The 17,111-nt window shown below is 43.5% G+C and overlaps 1 long non-coding RNA gene across 1 annotated transcript in view; it reads right to left on the bottom strand.

The window, feature by feature from the left end:
- LOC135969228 (uncharacterized) overlaps window positions 1-17,111 on the bottom strand; it is a 34,865-nt gene that overhangs the window by 17,095 nt on the left and 659 nt on the right. The window contains exon 2 of the long non-coding RNA XR_010584372.2: window positions 12,246-12,342. This is a non-coding gene — a long non-coding RNA (uncharacterized lncRNA). The remainder of the gene's footprint in view (window positions 1-12,245; window positions 12,343-17,111) is intronic.

Raw genomic sequence — 17,111 nt, 5'->3', positions numbered from 1 at the left:
AGGTATTGGCTCTCCACAAACCTGCAGCTGGGCCAGGCACACCACAAGCAGCTTCCACATCTGGCACTGCAGAATATGGTGGCACCTGGAAGCTTGGAGATGCCAGGAATCGCCCCAAAGAGGGAGTCACAGCCCTGGCTCAGGGAGCTCCCAGGTCTGGGGTCCCTGATGGGCCAGCCACAGCTCTTATCTCCTTCTCTTTGCTCGCAACATGGTGAGCAAGGGGCATGTTTCAGTCTGTTTGTGTTACAGCTCTTTTAGCTCAGCTATTCAATGGGTCCCGAGTTCTTGTCTTATGACCAGGAAGAACGAGGTACACAGACAAATGGAGAGTGAGCAAGATGAAGAGGAGCTTTAATGAGCAACAGAACAGCTTAGTCTCCTGCAGGCAGCAGCTCCTTCCTGCAGGCAGGGTGTCCCAACAAGTGTTCAGCTTCTAGCAGAGAGGAGACCCTGGAGTGGGAAGCTTCTCTCTGCAGGCAAGTCCTCCCGTCTCTGCCGCTTCCAGCAGAGAGGAGGCCCTAGAGTGGATAGCTCCTCTCTGAAGCTGGTTGTCCTGACATCTGCTCACCTCTGGCTGAGCCTGGGGATTTTGGGGCCTCAGAAGGGAGGAAGTGCAAGCCAATTGGTACATAGGTGGCCATGTGTGGGCCCAGAAAAGGCACCACAAGTTCCCACTCTGGTCCACAGGACAGGCAGCCCAGTCGCCAGACTTCAGGCCCTCCCTGGCCTGAAGGTGGGGCCTCACCAGGGGCTCACTCCCTTCTGCCCAGGAACCTGTCTGCCTCCTGCTGTCATTCACAGAGCCCAGGCCATAGGTGCCAAGGGATGCCCACAGGCCAGTTATGAGCTGCCCTCACCACCCCATCAGCTTCCCTATTATGCTCATTGGTGGCCGAATTCCATAGGGGTCCAAGCCAGCAGGGGGCTGATGTGTCAGCACTGCCCCGAGTGTGTGCACACCCAGCCAGGCTGTGACAGCAACTGGGCTTGGCCCAACTTTGCTCTGAGTCTGGAGTGGTTAGTGATAGCAGGGAGAAGCCAGGAGTAGGAGCAGGCATTTCTGACCCTGCCAGAGCAGTGGGGGCCTTCCTGGGCCCCCAAGAGTGCAGGTATGCCAGAATCTGCAGTCATGGTTTGGGCAGTTGCAGCTGTGCCCAGGGGAGGGGGGTGGGGCTCCTGCCTGCTCCATGGGGCAGGATGTCTGGGTCTGCAACCATGGTTCGGGTGGCTGCAGCTGCACCCAGGGGAGTGAGGCTCCTGTCTGCTCCACGAAGCGGGAGGTCTGTATCCAAAGCTGCAACTTGGGTGGCTGTGGCTGCACCCAGGGAGCTCCCACTCCACCAACTCAGAAGGAGCAGGGCTCCCACTTGTCCCTGCCTCACGCTGGTTCCAAGGAGTGTGCAGCCCTGGCTGCACCTCCCTGTTGTAGCTCATGTGATGGTAGCATCCACTCCAGTCTGATCACTGCTGCCTTCAGTGAGACATACTGGGAAACCTTCCATATTGCTTTGTGACTTAGAACAATATACCATGGCATTGGAATAGATATTTTCTTGGCAAATGTAAGAAATTATCAGTAAGATTGATGGGGCCATAAAATAGAGAAATAAAAGGAAAAGTGTGCTAATTCTAGCCTTTTTGTTCATTTTCATTTGTTGTTCTATAAAATTGAAACATATACGTATACCTGGATTTGCTTCACTTTTTCAAGGTTGTAGGAGAAATTACAACTTAAAAGACCTGCTCACTGACTCTTTCTTTCCACAACTTTTATGAGCATCTCCTCTTTGGAAGGCTCTGGGTTATAGTGGAGTTACTAGAATAAGCCAGAGAAACCCCTACCCTTAGAGTTGTAGAGTCTAGGAGCTGCAGTCATGTAATTATGGTGGTGAGATGTCCTCTAAGACGCAGAGGAAAAGTAAGAGAGAGGTGAGGGTGTGGGGCTCCGGGTGAGAATGGTGAAGTTAAATGCCCTGAGCTGGGGCATTTTGATCTTTGGGAAACTGTAGTTCCTTCTTGAAGAGTTGATTATAATGAAGCTGACAAGGGCCAGCATCTCAGACCATGAGTCTCAGAGGGTGAGAGAAAAGCCTGGAATGAAAAACTGCTCTGAGAAGTTCCTTTTGGGTGGTGGATGTAGCAGAGAGGAGTCTCCATCAGGGGCAGGAATGGAAAGTGTCCTGCACTTTTGTCCCAGTGTGGTTGAACACAGTGTAAGAGGTAGCTGATTGATACCCAACATCTGCCATCTGCAAGAATTTCTTAAGAGATAAGCATGAATCTCCCAGGAAGGGAGACCCAGAAGCCACTGGCCAGGTACTCTTCTGCCTGGTTTGGTGTACAGCTGACTCCACTGAAATGGCTATACTTTTGGTGGGGATGATATGAATGAGGTGAATGAAAAATAGTGGTTTGAATGAAACAGAAGCTGGGAGGGAAGAAAGGAGTTTGTGACCCAAATTCTAGGATCTTAAAGTTAGTGAGTTGCACTCAGCTATGGAAGACTCCCTAACACCTAATTAAATAATGAATCCTCTTCAAGGGACATTTACTAAGCAGCATTTTTTAGTGATAATTCTGTTTGCCATTCAACTGCAAATTCTCTGAGATGTCCTGGAAAACAAAAATATTTTCCAAAATCTGGGGTCAAAATAATATTAGAAATAAATGATACTTATTAAAGATGCAATGTATGTCAGGCACTGTGCCAAGTGTTTTAATAAATTTCTTATATTCTAATAGTCTATTATAAGAAGTACCAAACACATGTTATAGATAAAGAAGCTGAGGCTCACTGGGCTTAGTAATTTCCCAGGATCACATAGCTAGTGAGTGACAGACTGGCACCAGATCTCTGGCCTGATTCATCTAGAGATCACGCTGATCCCTGGCCTGATTCATCTAGAGACCATGCTATTCCCATTCTTCCCAGCTTGAGGTCTGCCTTCTGACTTGTAATTCATTTTTGTAGTAAGCATTGCAGAGTGTCTCTAAGGTGACAAAAAGAAGAATACTGAGGTCAAGACACTAAAAGCTGACCTAAAGTAAGAATGTGAAAATGATCGTCTGAAAACTCTGCCTTGCTCCCAGTGGAATGGCCCAGAATCACCTGCCTTCCCCCTGACATAGAGCATGCCTGCTCCCTGCAAACGTCCTGTTGCTGTCACATTGCTCACCCTGGAACTCTTCTAATGGCAACAGCCTCTTTGACATAAAAGTTCACTTGGACAGTGATGTTCAGATGCCTGGTTATACGCCTGAGAGTCAAAATACACTCTGAAACTTTTTCAAATGGGTGTAGGGTCTGATTTGGCACACAACATATTCCTTCTTGTTACTGAAATGTAAAGTTAGAGAAAGGTTTTTGAAAGCATCTAGATATTGCAGTAGGATTTTAATAAAATGTCTTATTAGACTTTCCACTGAATACACACAGGTTAATAAGCTTACCTAGGTGGTCAAACATCAAAGCTTGTAGATGCAGAAAGACAATGTAAACCACTGTAGGAAGAAAAAATCTACTGAAGTAGAATTTCTAAAAACCCTGGAACCCTCCAAGGAGGTGAAAAATGCTTCCTTTTTGGACATGCTAGCTCTGATTTAAAAAGAAAAAAATAACTATATTTCTACTATCTCTTGTCTTTGTACCTCTCCACAGGAAAATCCTTGCTTGCAATGTGCCTAATGGCACTTGCACAAGTCTTCAGGTAAATTCAGTTATGTGGACAGTAACAAAGACTCACAAGTTAAAATTTTGACCATGAATCAAAAAGGGTAAAAATCTCAACCTACTAAGATTAGAGGTTATTGCAAAGGGAAGTGCGGAAATGTGCCACTGAGTGAAGAAGGTGAACCTTCCCTTGATGAGATTTCTAGAATTATTTGAAAATTAGATGTGATCCTGTATTTGAAGCATCTGTCACATAATAAGTAGGTACTTGAAAAAGCTGGGGAATTTTGAAGCAAATCTGGCCTTTTCAGAAATTCCTCCCAGAAATGAAGAGGATTGCTGTAGTAATAAATTATAATACAGTTGACCTTTGAACAACATGGGTTTGAACTGTGTGGGTTCACTTATACACAGACTTTTAAAAATAAATATATTGGAATTTTTTTGGAGTTTGCAACAATTTCAAAAAACTCACAAACTGCATAGCCTAGAGATACAAAAAAGAAAAGAGTTATGTCATGAATGAATAAAATATATGTGGATACTAGGCTATTTTGTTATTTAGTACCATAAAATATATGAACTCTATTGTAAAAGGTTAAAATTTATCAAAATTTATGCACACAAAAAGTTATAGACCATACATGGTATTATTCAGTCAAGATAAATGTAAACAAATGTTGAGATGTAGTATTAAATCTTAACTACATAGAATTAACTATAGCATAAGCTGTGCTACTGTAATAATTTCATAGCCACCTCCTGTTGCTATTGCAGTGAGCTCAAGTGTTCTTGTATCTGCTTGAAAAGTCATGGTATGCTAATTATCTCCATGTGAGGAGTTTGTCTCTCCAGTAAATTGCCTATAGCCGTAAAAAGTGATCTCTCATGGTTCTCACACATTTTTCATCATGTTTAGTGCAATACTTTAAAACTTGAATAACACCATAGGATCTATACAATGTGCCACTAGTGATGCTAGAATTCCTGCCAATAAGCAGAGAAAAGAAACAACATTACAAGAAAAGTTGAATTGCTTAACATGTACAGTAGATTGGGTTTGCAGCTGTAGTTGCCCACTGCTTCCAGATTAATGAAATCAGCATAATAAGCATTGTAAAAACAAAAGAAAAAAGAAAAAGAAAAAGAAATTCATGAAGCTATTTCTGCAACTACATCAGCAGGTGTCAAAACCTTGCACATTTTGTGAAACACCTTTTTATCTCATATGGAAAATGCAGCCTTTATGTGGTGCAGAATTGCCACAAGAAAGGTACACCTATAGACTTTAATATGAATCCAGAAAAAGCCAAGTCATTATATGATAACTTAAAGCAAAAGAAATGTGAAGAATATAAAGCTGGAGAATATAATGCCAGCAAAGGATGGTTTGATAATTTTATTATGTGAATATATATATATTTAAATATATACATAATAAAATGAAATATATATGTGTGTATATATATACACACATATATAAACTGGGTCAACTGAGGCCAGATATTGGGGAGTATGGGCACGCTTGGGCAAAGCACAGGTATATATATCATATACGTCCTATATGATATGTCATATACGTCCTATATGATATGTCATATACGTCCTATATGATGTGTCATATACGTCCTATATGATGTGTCATATACGTCCTATATGATGTGTCATATACGTCCTATATGATGTGTCATATACGTCCTATATGTGTCATATACGTCCTATATGATATATGTCATATACGTCCTATACGATATATGTCATATACGTCCTATATGATATATGTCATATATGTCCTGTATGATATATGTCATATACGTCCTATACGATATATGTCATATACGTCCTATATGATATATGTCATATATGTCCTGTATGATATATGTCATATATGTCCTGTATGATATACATCCTACATATCCTCTCATATATTTATGATATATATCATTTATGATATATATCATATATCATATGATATATCTCATATATCATATGATATATCTCATATGTGATATATCATATAGGACATATATGATATATCTCATATATGAGATATCATATGGGACATATATGATATATCTCATATATGAGATATATGGGACATATATGATATCTCATATATGAGATATCATATAGGACATATATGATATCTCATATATGATATCTCATATAGGACATATATGATATCTCATATAGATATCTCATATAGGATATATATGATATCTCATATAGATATCTCATATAGGATATATATGATATATATTATATATATCATATGACGGCTTTTTCTGGATTCATATTAGAATCTATAGGTATGCCTTTCTTGTGGCAATTCTGCACCACATAAAGGCTGCATTTTCCATATGAGATAAAAAGGTGTTTCACAAAATGTGCAAGGTTTTGACACCTGCTGATGTAGTTGCAGAAACAGCTTCATGAATTTCTTTTTCTTTTTTCTTTTGTTTTTACAATGCTTATTATGCTGATTTCATTAATCTGGAAGCAGTGGGCAACTACAGCTGCAAACCCAATCTACTGTACATGTTAAGCAATTCAACTTTTCTTGTAATGTTATTTCTTTTCTCTGCTTATTGGCAGGAATTCTAGCATCACTAGTGGCACATTGTATAGATCCGATGGTGTTATTCAAGTTTTAAAGTATTGCACTAAACAAGTATTGCACTAAACTGGGCTAGAGGCAATGGTCTGATAATCTTAGAAAAAGGTTTGGCTTGAAAAATGTCAGGATAACAGGAAAAGAAGCTTCTACTAACCAAGAGGTAGCAGACAAGTTTCCAGACGTCACTAAGAAAATCATTGAGGAGGCCGGGCGCAGTGGCTCAAGCCTGTAATCCCAGCACTTTGGGAGGCCGAGACGGGCGGATCACGAGGTCAGGAGATCGAGACCATCCTGGTTAACACGGTGAAACCCCGTCTCTACTAAAAAATACAAAAAACTAGCCGGCCGAGGTGGCGGACGCCTGTAGTCCCAGCTACTCGGGAGGCGGAGGCAGGAGAAGGGCGTGAACCCGGGAGGCGGAGCTTGCAGTGAGCTGAGATCCGGCCACTGCACTCCAGCCTGGGTGACAGCACGAGACTCCGTCTCAAAAAAAAAAAAAAAAAAAAAAGAAAATCATTGAGGAGAAAAGATATCTGCCTGTACAGGTTTTTAATGCAGATGAAAATACCCTACTCTGGGGGGAAAAATGCCACAAAGGACATTAATTAGTGAGGAAGAGGAAGAGAAGTGAGCACCAGGATTTAAGGCACAAAGCAATAGGCTAACTCTATTGTTTTATGCAAATACAGTCAAGTTTGTGATCAGGACTGTCCTTATCTATAAAGTTGCTAACCCTCAAACCTTGAAATGGAAAGATAAAACACCAGCTTCTAGTCTTTGGGTTGTACAACAAGAAAGCCTGGACAATTAGAACACTTTTTCTGGATTGGTTCTATCGATGCTTTGTCCCTGGAGACAGGAAGTGCTTTGGCAGTAAGTGACTGCCTTTTAAAGTTCTTTTGATATTAGACAATGTCCCTGGCCACCCAGAACCCAATGAGTTCAACACTGAAGGTGCTGAAATGATCGAAGTTATCCCCAAACACAAGGTCTCTAATTCAGCCTCTAACTCAGGGGGTGATAAGGACCTCTAAGGCTCACTACACATGGTACTCTATGGAAAGGACTGTCAATGCTATGGAAGAGAACTCCCATAGAGAAAAAATGTGGAAGTCTGGAAGGGTTATACCATTGAAGATGCCATTATTGTTATAGAAAATCTGTGAAAGCCATCAAACTTTAAACAATAAATTTCTGCTGGAGAAAACTATGCCCAGATGTTGTGCATGACTTCACAGGATTTATGACAGAGACAAATAAGGAAATAATGAAAGAGGTTGTGGATATGGTCCAAAAGATGGAGTGTAAAAGATTTCAAGATACCAATCTTGAAAAAATTCAAGAGCTAATAGACACCATGCCAGAGGAAATAACAGAAAGTGACTTGATGGAGATCAGTGTTTCCAAACCAGTGACAGATCATGAGGAAAAAGATGTATAAGAAACAGCGCCAGGAAATAAAAATTAACACTAGACAATCTGGCAGAAGGATTCCAATTTTTTAAGACTGCTTTTGACTCCTTTTATGACATGGACCCTTCTGTGATGTGGGCAGTGAAACGAAAACAAACAGTGGAAGAAAGACTGGTACCATATAGAAACATTTTTAGATTAAAAAAAAAGAAAATTACAACTTATTTTCACTCAATTACACTGAGTGTGCCTGCCTCTCCTGCTTCCCCTGATACCTCTTCCTCCTCTGCCAGCCCTGAGACAGCAAGACTAACCCCTCCTCTTCCTTTTCCTCAGCCTACTCAATGTGAAGATGATATCTTCGTGATGATTTACTTCCACTTAATGATAGTAAATACATTTTCTCCTTCTTATGATTTTCTTAGTAACATTTTCTTTTTTATAGTTTATTGTTAGAATACAGTGTATTATACACATAATACACAAAAATACCTGTTAATCAACTGTTTACATCATCAATAAGGCTTCCAGTCGACAATAGCCTATTAGTTAAGTTTTGGGGAAGGCAAAAGCTATAGGTGGATTTTTGACTGCATGGAGGGTCAGTGCCCCTAACTCCCACATTGTTCAAGGATTAATTGTAGTTGCTTTATGTTGGACATCTGCAAAACAGTTTATGGGAGAAAACACAAGTGCTCATCTATGTCTTATCCTCCTTTCCTTCCTGAACACAGGGGAACATCACAGTCCTTTTGAAGTTAGGAAGGGTCATGCGATGACTCTTTGCCACTGAAATATGAGCAGACACATTATTTTGTGACAGTCATTTCTATTGAAGGTGCTGCAGAAGCAATGCATTCTCAAACCATAACAACACAGAACACAGATCACTCTACACCTAGGAGTTGTCATACACATTTGCTCCCTTAGATGTAAGAAACCAGATTCTGTGCATTTAAGGCCATGGGTAGGAATCACCCTACAGGATGCTGACTATAGGAAGTTTTTCATGTTACCTGCAATCTTCAGGCTTCTGAAAGTTGTGTTGTCCTCCTCAGTATGGGTGGAAGGCAGTGGCCAAAATAGCCAAAATCTCAGTTGAGACCAGGGGTTTCCTTCTCCTGTTGCTGTGCCCAAACTAGCCCATACTCCCCAATACCTGGCCTCAGTTGGCCCTGTTTACAGCTTTACCATTCTTATCTCTACTAACAACCACTGGGCCCAAGATAGGATCTGATGATTATGTTAACACGCAAATATCATCATTTGAAATTCCCCAGTAAGGAATCCCCTTCCAAGATATTGTGGTAGAACTGGCAGGAGATGATGAAGTTTTTGGCGAGTCTCCTAGTGGTTGGTAAATAATAATCATTGCAGTGTGATGAGTGACAAATCACTATGATTAGGAGGTACTATTCAAATAATCCCCCATGTAATGCCTGGCTTTTGATTAACTGATTACCTTAAATGGGTGACAATGAGGTTTTGCTTTCTGAGGTTGATCCAGAGAGGTGTGGCTGGGGTGTCCTAGCAGAGAGGCAGCTAGGGCCTCTGTATCCCCAGACAGGCAGTTAAAGAAGACTAAAGGCTATAGCGGATGGTGGGGGCAGTGAACATCGGGACACTCCGTGGTCCCCAGAATACTCCTAGACCCACATTAGGATTTAGAAAGGAGCTTGGTGTGAGAGGGTTTTGGGGTCCTGAGGGATTAGGCCACGCTGAGGAACAGCCACCCCAGGAGATACGTGAGGAGGAGCACCTGCCAAATCCAGCTGTACTGCCCTGGGCTGGCTGTGGGAAGAGGGGCATGGGAGCAGAACAAGGCTGGACCATGTTATGAGCCAGGTGCTCCTGGGAATGGCCAGGGGCAGATGCCTATGTGGCACTCCAGGTTGGAAGCAAGGACAATGCTGGAAACAGGGACACTGCATGTCCCTTCTTAGAGCCAATGTGTGTGGAGAGTGCTCACCCTATGTTTCCTAAGGACTGCGGGGCTGGAGCAGCTAGGATGTTCCACACATCCCCACAGCCTCCCCTGGAAGCATTTACAGGGTCCAGCATCCTCCACAGCAGCCCCCAGTGTGGGCACACATCACACAGGACAGAGCCAATCTTGACCATGGCAGGGCAGAGCAGATGGGAGTCTCCTTGTGCCCATCCGTGGATAGGTCTTGAGGGTTTCCAGATGCCCTGAGCCTGCGCACTGAGGGGCTGGTGGGAGGCCTCTCAGACAAGGTCTCGCTTCCCTCAGAAACCTCCCTGTTCCACCAGCCATGGCTAACACCCTACTCTGAACTCCAGCCTCCTTGGCAAGGAGCTGATCTCCTGCCTGGCTCTTGTCAGCCCTTGCCTTTGTTGACATCGACACAATAAATTGCTGGATTTTAATTGGGATTTTGTTAAATATATAGATGAAGTTAGGAAGAACTGACATCTTAACAATACTGAATCTTCCTATCCATGTATATTTGTTTTAAATGCCTCCATTTATTGTTTTTAATGTTTCTGTACCGATATTTGTCTTAGATTCTACATGTGCATTGACTGGTACAGCTTTCTTCTCCTGAAAATCTGTTGTCGTGGGTAGTTCATCTCACATCTCGGAACTGTGCAGATATAACTTGTTCTAGCCCCGGCTGGGGCAAAAGTCAGAGTCACTGAACTGGGGCCAGGATCAATACATGGATCTGTGGGTGTGGACCACGAGGGAGGCTTCTAAGACATCTTCCAGGCCCACCCTCCTTGCATTCAACCCAACACCCCAAAGCTTTGTGAGGGACAGTCCTCTGGCTGGACACCCTGAATGCCAAAGAAAAGGTTCCACACTGTGCCTTCTCCTGGCCTCCCAAGTTCATAGTTTTGAGGAATGCTGGAGCCACATTCCAAATTATCTCTGTCACAGCTTGTACTTGCAGGTTGGCCCTCCACATGATTATTTAAAAACCATTGTTACTAATTGTCAGGGAAATGCAAATTAAAACCACAGTGAGATACCACCTTACTCCTGCAAGAATGGTCATAATTTAAAAATTTTAAAAAAAGATGCTGGCATAAATGTGGTAAAAAGGGAACACTTTTACACTGCTGGTGGGAATGTAAACTAGTACAACTATAGAAAACAGTATGGAGATTCCTTAAAGAACTAAAAGTATAACTACCATTTGATCCAACAACCCTACTACTGGGTATCTACCCAGAGGAAAAGAAGTCACTATATGAAAAAGACACATGCACACGTGTGTTTATAACAGCACAATACACAATTGCAAAAATATGGATCCAACTTAAATGTCCGTCAACCAACAAGTGAATAAAGAAAATGTGGTATATAGACACTATGAAATACTACTCAGCCATAAAGCAGAACAAAATAATGGCCTTTGCAGCAACTTGGATGGACCTCGAGGCCGTTATTCTAAATGAAGTAACATAGGAACAGAAAACCAAACATTGTATGTTTTCACTTAGAAGTGAGATCTAAGCTAAGAGGATGCAAAGGTGTAAGAATGATATAATGGACTTTGGGGACTCAGGGGGAAGGATAGGCAGGGGTGAGGGATGAAAGACTACATATTGGGCACAGTGTACCCTGCTCAGGTGATGGACGGGTGCACCAAAATCTCAGAAATCACCTCTAAAGAATGTATCCATGTAACCAAAAATCAACTATACCTCCAAAACTATTGATATTTTTTTTAAAAAAAACTATTGTTGCTCACACAATCATTTTCAAGGTTTGAATCAGCCTAGGGTTACCTACTTGTCAACTGCAAACCTCTCTTGAGCCAATAGTATTTCCAATTTCCTTTTCTCCATTTCCTCCCAGAAAGCAGCCAGAAGAGGAATTATGTCTCTGAGGACATAATTATGCCCGCATAATGAACTGGAAGCCACCTCCGAGTGGTTTGGGTAAGACTCTGTGATGGTTAATACTGAGTGTCAACTTGATTGAATTGGAGGATACAAAGTATTGATCCTGGGTGTGTGTCTGTAAGGGTGTTGCCAAAGGAGATTAACATTTGAGTCAGTGGGCTGAGAAAGGCAGACCCACCCTTAATCGGGGTGGGAACCATCTAATCAGCTACCAGCATGGCTAGAATATAAACCAGGCAGAAAAACGTGAAAAGACTAGACTGGCCTAGCCTCCCAGCCTGTATCTTTCTCCCATGCTGGATGCTTCCTGCCCTTGAACATTGGTCTCCAAGGGCTTCAGTTTTGGGGCTTGGACTGGGTCTCCTTGCTCCTCAGCTTGCAGACAGCCTATTGTGGGATCCTGTGATTGTGTGAGTTAATACCTAATAAACTCACCTTTAAATATATATACACATATATATCCTACTAGTTCTGTCCCCCTAGAGAACCCCGACTCATACAGGCTATAAAATATTAGTTGTTCCGGCTGCACCTTTTCTATGCCTGACCCCTAGTGATCTGCCAGCTTCCTCATCTGAAAAATGGGGTGTATTAGTCCATTCTCATGCTGATATGAAGAAATACCAGAGACTGGGTAATTTATAAAGAAAAGAGGTTTAATTGACTCACAGTTCTGCAGGGCTGGGGAGGCCTCAGGAAACTTATAATCATGGCAGAAGGGGAAGCAAACACGTCCTTCTTCACATGGCAGCAGCAAGAAGAAAAGCTGAGCAAAAAGGGAAAAGGCCTCTTACAAAACCATCGGATCTTGTGAGAACTCACTCCATATCACAAGAACAGCATGAGGGTAACTGCCCCCATGATTCAATTAACTCTCAGTAGATCCCTCCCATGACACGTGGGGATACGGGGAACTACAATTCAAGATGAGATTTGGGTGGGGACACAGCCAAACCAAATCATAGCACAACTTCAGAGCACTGGTTAAGATTGCACTAGTTCCCTGGGACTGCCATACCAAAGTATCGTACCACAAAGTGTGTGGTATAAAACAACACCAATTAATTCTCTCTCAGTTCTGGAGGTTCAGTGCCCAATATCAAGGTGTTGGCAGGGTTGTGCTCCCTCTGAAGGCTCTAGGCGAAGATCTTTCCTTGCCTATTCCAGCTTCTGGTAGCCCCAGGTATTCCTTGGCTTGTGGCAGCATCACTCCAGTCTCTGGCTTCAGTTTCACATGGCTGTTTTCTCTCTGGGTCTGTGTTTCATTTTCCCTTTTCTTACAAGGACATTAGTCATACTGGATTAAGGGCCCACTCCAATGACCTCATTTTAACTTTATTACAGCTGCAAAGTCCCTATTACCAGTGAGGTCACCTTCACAGGTATTGGGGATTAGGACTTCAGCATATTGAAGGGTATATTTTGGAGGGTACAATTCAACTCATAACAACAATTAGATGGCCCAGAGTAGGCCTTCTCATGATCAATAAGAAGGAGCAATTAATGCTGAACATCTAAGGTGCACCTTCTCCTGTACATGGTAATATTTCTGAAAGAGTATAGATCATAAGATGCATAAGTACATTGATTCATGCAGGGTTTTTCCCCTGAATATCTGTTATTAAATAGATGGTTCATCTCACATCTTAGAACTGTACAAGCACAGTATAAGTTGTTTTATAAGAAGACACAAAAAACCTCAACATGTCAATGATTGGTAGGAAAATGGGAATGTGGGTATCCACAGATAATGTCTGCAGATATTAGAAACTTGGAAAGAAATGGCCATTGTTTCTGCAGACACAAGTTGCCTGGTTTGAGGCAAGGGATGAGGAAGAACTGCTTTTTTGTCTGTGCCCTGTGACTGTCCAACATCAGCATTCATTTCATAACCATTGCCTGAGCACCTACTGCATACCGGGATCCAAGGATGCAGGGTCATAGTGGGGAAGCATCATGGGACTCTAGAACTGAGTCCTCCAAGTGCAGAGAGCTGAGAGAGCACACGCACAGCTGCCTGTAGGCAGAGTGGGGTGGTGGGAAGGGAAGGGAGGATGGTTGCAGACAACACTGTTCTCCAAAATGGTGCACCTGCCTCCACTCATTGACTTCTGTGCTTTTACAACTGTTGTTTACTCTGCCTGGAACCTCATTTCCTCTCTTCCTACCCTGCAATGTTATTTTTTCTTTCAGATTCAGCTCGGCGGTTCCCACATCCCCAATGCTTATCGTGCACAATGCTGTGTTTTCATTATTCATATCTGTGTGTTCCCAGTGCCTTCCACAGCGCCCGGCACAAAGCAGACACTCTGGAAGATATATGTCAGATGAATGCGACTAAAGGAGTGAAGGTTACAGCCTACCCAAGATGAAAGGATCCATTAGGGGAAGGCAAGATGAGGAAGAGTGCATTTGATTAGTAGGGCAGAGGGCCCCAGAGGAATGTGTCAGAAATCCAATGTGGAAACACAAAGGGAGAAAGACAAGCAGTGAGTGGAGATTCAAGAATGAGAGCAGGTTGGGAACAAGCAGAAAAAGGAATCATGTGGGCAGCTGGTTGGTGACCTTTGGCAAGCATGGGCCTTTTTGTCTGCCCCATGTGCTTGGCCACGTGCACTTGACCTGGGCTTTGCATACACCGCACCCTGGAGGAATGTGGCACAGCTGGGAAGGCTTCCTGGAAACCCTGGCATCAGGAGAGGTCCAGAGAAGCAGCAAAGGGATACCGTGGTGGTTTGCAGGCCCAGGCAAATGCTCCCCATTCTGCCTTCCAACAGGAAATGGCCCCTGCTTCCTTTAGTAGAAAGCTTGCTCCATGAGGGATGATAAACCACCCACTCCCAGGGCTACCCTGGGTGACAGGAGGTCCACTGGGGCCTTGGGATTGTCCTCCCTCCCTCTTCTCTCTCAGTAACTGTAGTTTGATACCTGAGGGAAGACTCCCTGAGGAGGTGGCTCCTTCTGGGCTCTGGAAGGCCATGGGGGTTGCTGCTAGTACAAGCAGAACTATAGCTACTACCTCTGTGGTCCCTTCGGTTGCCTCCCCGCAATCTCTTCCTCCAGTTCTCCAAGCCCCTAAATCTAGCCCTGTATTTAACCAAATCCCTGTCTAGACTCCAGACCTACTCACCTCCCAGGGAGATCTCAATGTGCATCCAAGTTAGGCTAAAGTTGTCTGAAACAACGGGTTCTGTCAGGAAGGGGGAGATTGCATTCTGCAGGTGGATTAATTCCCAGCATCTTCAGCAATTCTCTAACTGGTGGCATTCAAAGTGTGGACTTTAGGGAACCTAGAGTGGGGAATTCCAGACTGAGAAAGCCTTGCAGACTGGCACCTCCATGTTTCCTGGCTAAAGAACTTGTCAATCTGACCTCCCAGAAGCTCTTTATAGTCCCATAGACCTTGCAGGGACTGGATCCCAGCGGGCCCTCCCTCCACTGGAGCAAGGGTGAAGCTGGTGTTGAGTTCGAATCTACTAATTCCACACTCTCTCCATTCTACTGCTGCAGCCAGGGAAGGAGCCTTGGTGGTGTGGAGAGCTGTTCCACTGCCATTTTCTTCCCCTATGCCAGGTCTCCCCAGTCCAAGTGTCTAAATGCACCAGGATTCTCTTCACTAGGGCCTTGCTCTTCAGAGGACAGCCATCCTATATCACCACATTGGAGCTAATGTGAATATTGAATTGGTCAAGCCACCAACTTATCAGAAGGGTGGTACAAATCCAAGTTAGTCTTTAAAACCATGGTCAGATATACACTAATGCTTCTGGAACACTGTAACCTAAGCCCACCCCAAAGTCACAAGAATATGCTTTCTGGCTTATTTGGGGGTCATGCTTTTTCAATCCAGAGCCATTTCTTGCCTTTGAGTGAAGAACACTGGGAGCCCCTAGTAAGATAGCCCTGGAATTTTGTGGCAAGTCAAGAAAAAGATAAAGTCAAACTCTGCTAGTGGAGAAGATGTGGGTGTCATCTTCTCCACTAGTAATACTTACTCTTGATATGTCACCTTTCTTCTGAGAACGTAGAAACATTTCGGTAATTAAGCTTCCCAACAATCCTGGTGCCTGCATATGGCCCAGGATCTTTCTCTAATGTCAGGATCACTTGTGGGTCTGTCTACACAGGTCATTGAGGCTTTGGACCTCCATCTAGGGTGGGACACTGAGTGAGGGCTCTGAAGTGAGCAGCGGGTTGTCAGTAGGGTCTTTTGCACTTGCTGGAGAGAGGACCAGATGGACATCTGGTTTCTGGCTTTTTTTTTTCCCAGTAGCGTACCGGGCTGGGCTTCTAGAAGCAGTCCAGGTAATTCACCTCTTGAAGACTGGGGATGTAAGGCCTCGGGAAAGTCCAGTTCTTCCTGTATTTCCTCACAGACAGGTTCGTATGTTCCTCTTGGCAATTTACCTTGTCAGAGCTAAAGAACACACTGACAAGTAATTTGTGCATCAGTGCCCTGTTGCCTTTGCTAGATAGCTTCTAGGGCCTGGTCAACTCTGGAAGAACTGCTAAAACTGAACTTGTGGGCCTGTAGAGCGGTGGTTCAGCTCCAGGACTCCCTGAGATCTCACTAAAATAGCATCTGCCCTCAAGGATCTGGACTCTGAGAAGCCTGCCTGGTCTCTATCTATGAAGCTCTTGAAAGGACAACGGTGCCTGTTATTCAAGTGTCTGAACTGGCAGACCATCTTCTCATGCCTGCTTGGGGCAAGGTCACTGGTAATGAAGATGGTGCTGTCCGATCTGACCACTGGCAAGCATCTCTTTCTAACGGTGTGGACTTCAGGTTCAGCTAGACCCTGAGTTGCATCTGTGCTCCTCCACCCTTACTTGCTGGCTTGCTCAGGGTCTGTTTTACAAGCTTCTCGGTACCTTAGTTCCTCGTCTGTATTTGAGTGTTTATTGAGAACCTCCTCTGGGCTACACATTGGACTTTACCCAGATGATGGGAAAGGAAGATGGGTGAAAAAGTCTGGGACAGGGTCCTGGTGCTTCAGCAGATGAAAACTTGATTTGGGTTACTCATCCTTAAAATCAGCTCATATAATAATATCCATTACCCAGTGGGTGTTGGGAAGCTTAATTACCACTTATGATATGTTTTTACGTTCTCAGAAGAAAGGTGATACATCAAGGCCAAGTATGACTATAGCAATTGTGATTCTCTCAAGCTGCCCTTGGGGCTAAACAGTATAAAATTGTCATTTGTGAAACTCTGCTATTGCAACAAAGGATGACTACTATCCATAATGATACTAGACTAATGTTTAAGACATTGCTGTGCTCATGAAAACTTAAATCTGCCCGAAGTGAAGATGGTAAACTAGGTCACCTGCTATGAGCTTGTCTTGCTCTTGGATTCCAAAAGCAAACAAAATCCTCGAGGGGCCGACACCTGAAAGAGTACCAGATATCAACAGCATTCTTTGAACACCTAGCGTGTACCAGGCAGTGTGTTATGCACATGATCTCACTGAATCTTCCTAACACGCTTAGAAAAGAGGATTTTATCTTTCCATTCTCCAGAGGAGAAAA

Source organism: Macaca fascicularis, chromosome X (genome assembly GCF_037993035.2).
Source record: "Macaca fascicularis isolate 582-1 chromosome X, T2T-MFA8v1.1".
In the NCBI taxonomy this organism is placed as follows: domain Eukaryota; kingdom Metazoa; phylum Chordata; class Mammalia; order Primates; family Cercopithecidae; genus Macaca; species Macaca fascicularis.
Note: the sequence above shows the minus strand (reverse complement) of the source record. Positions and strands in the feature narration are given on the sequence as shown.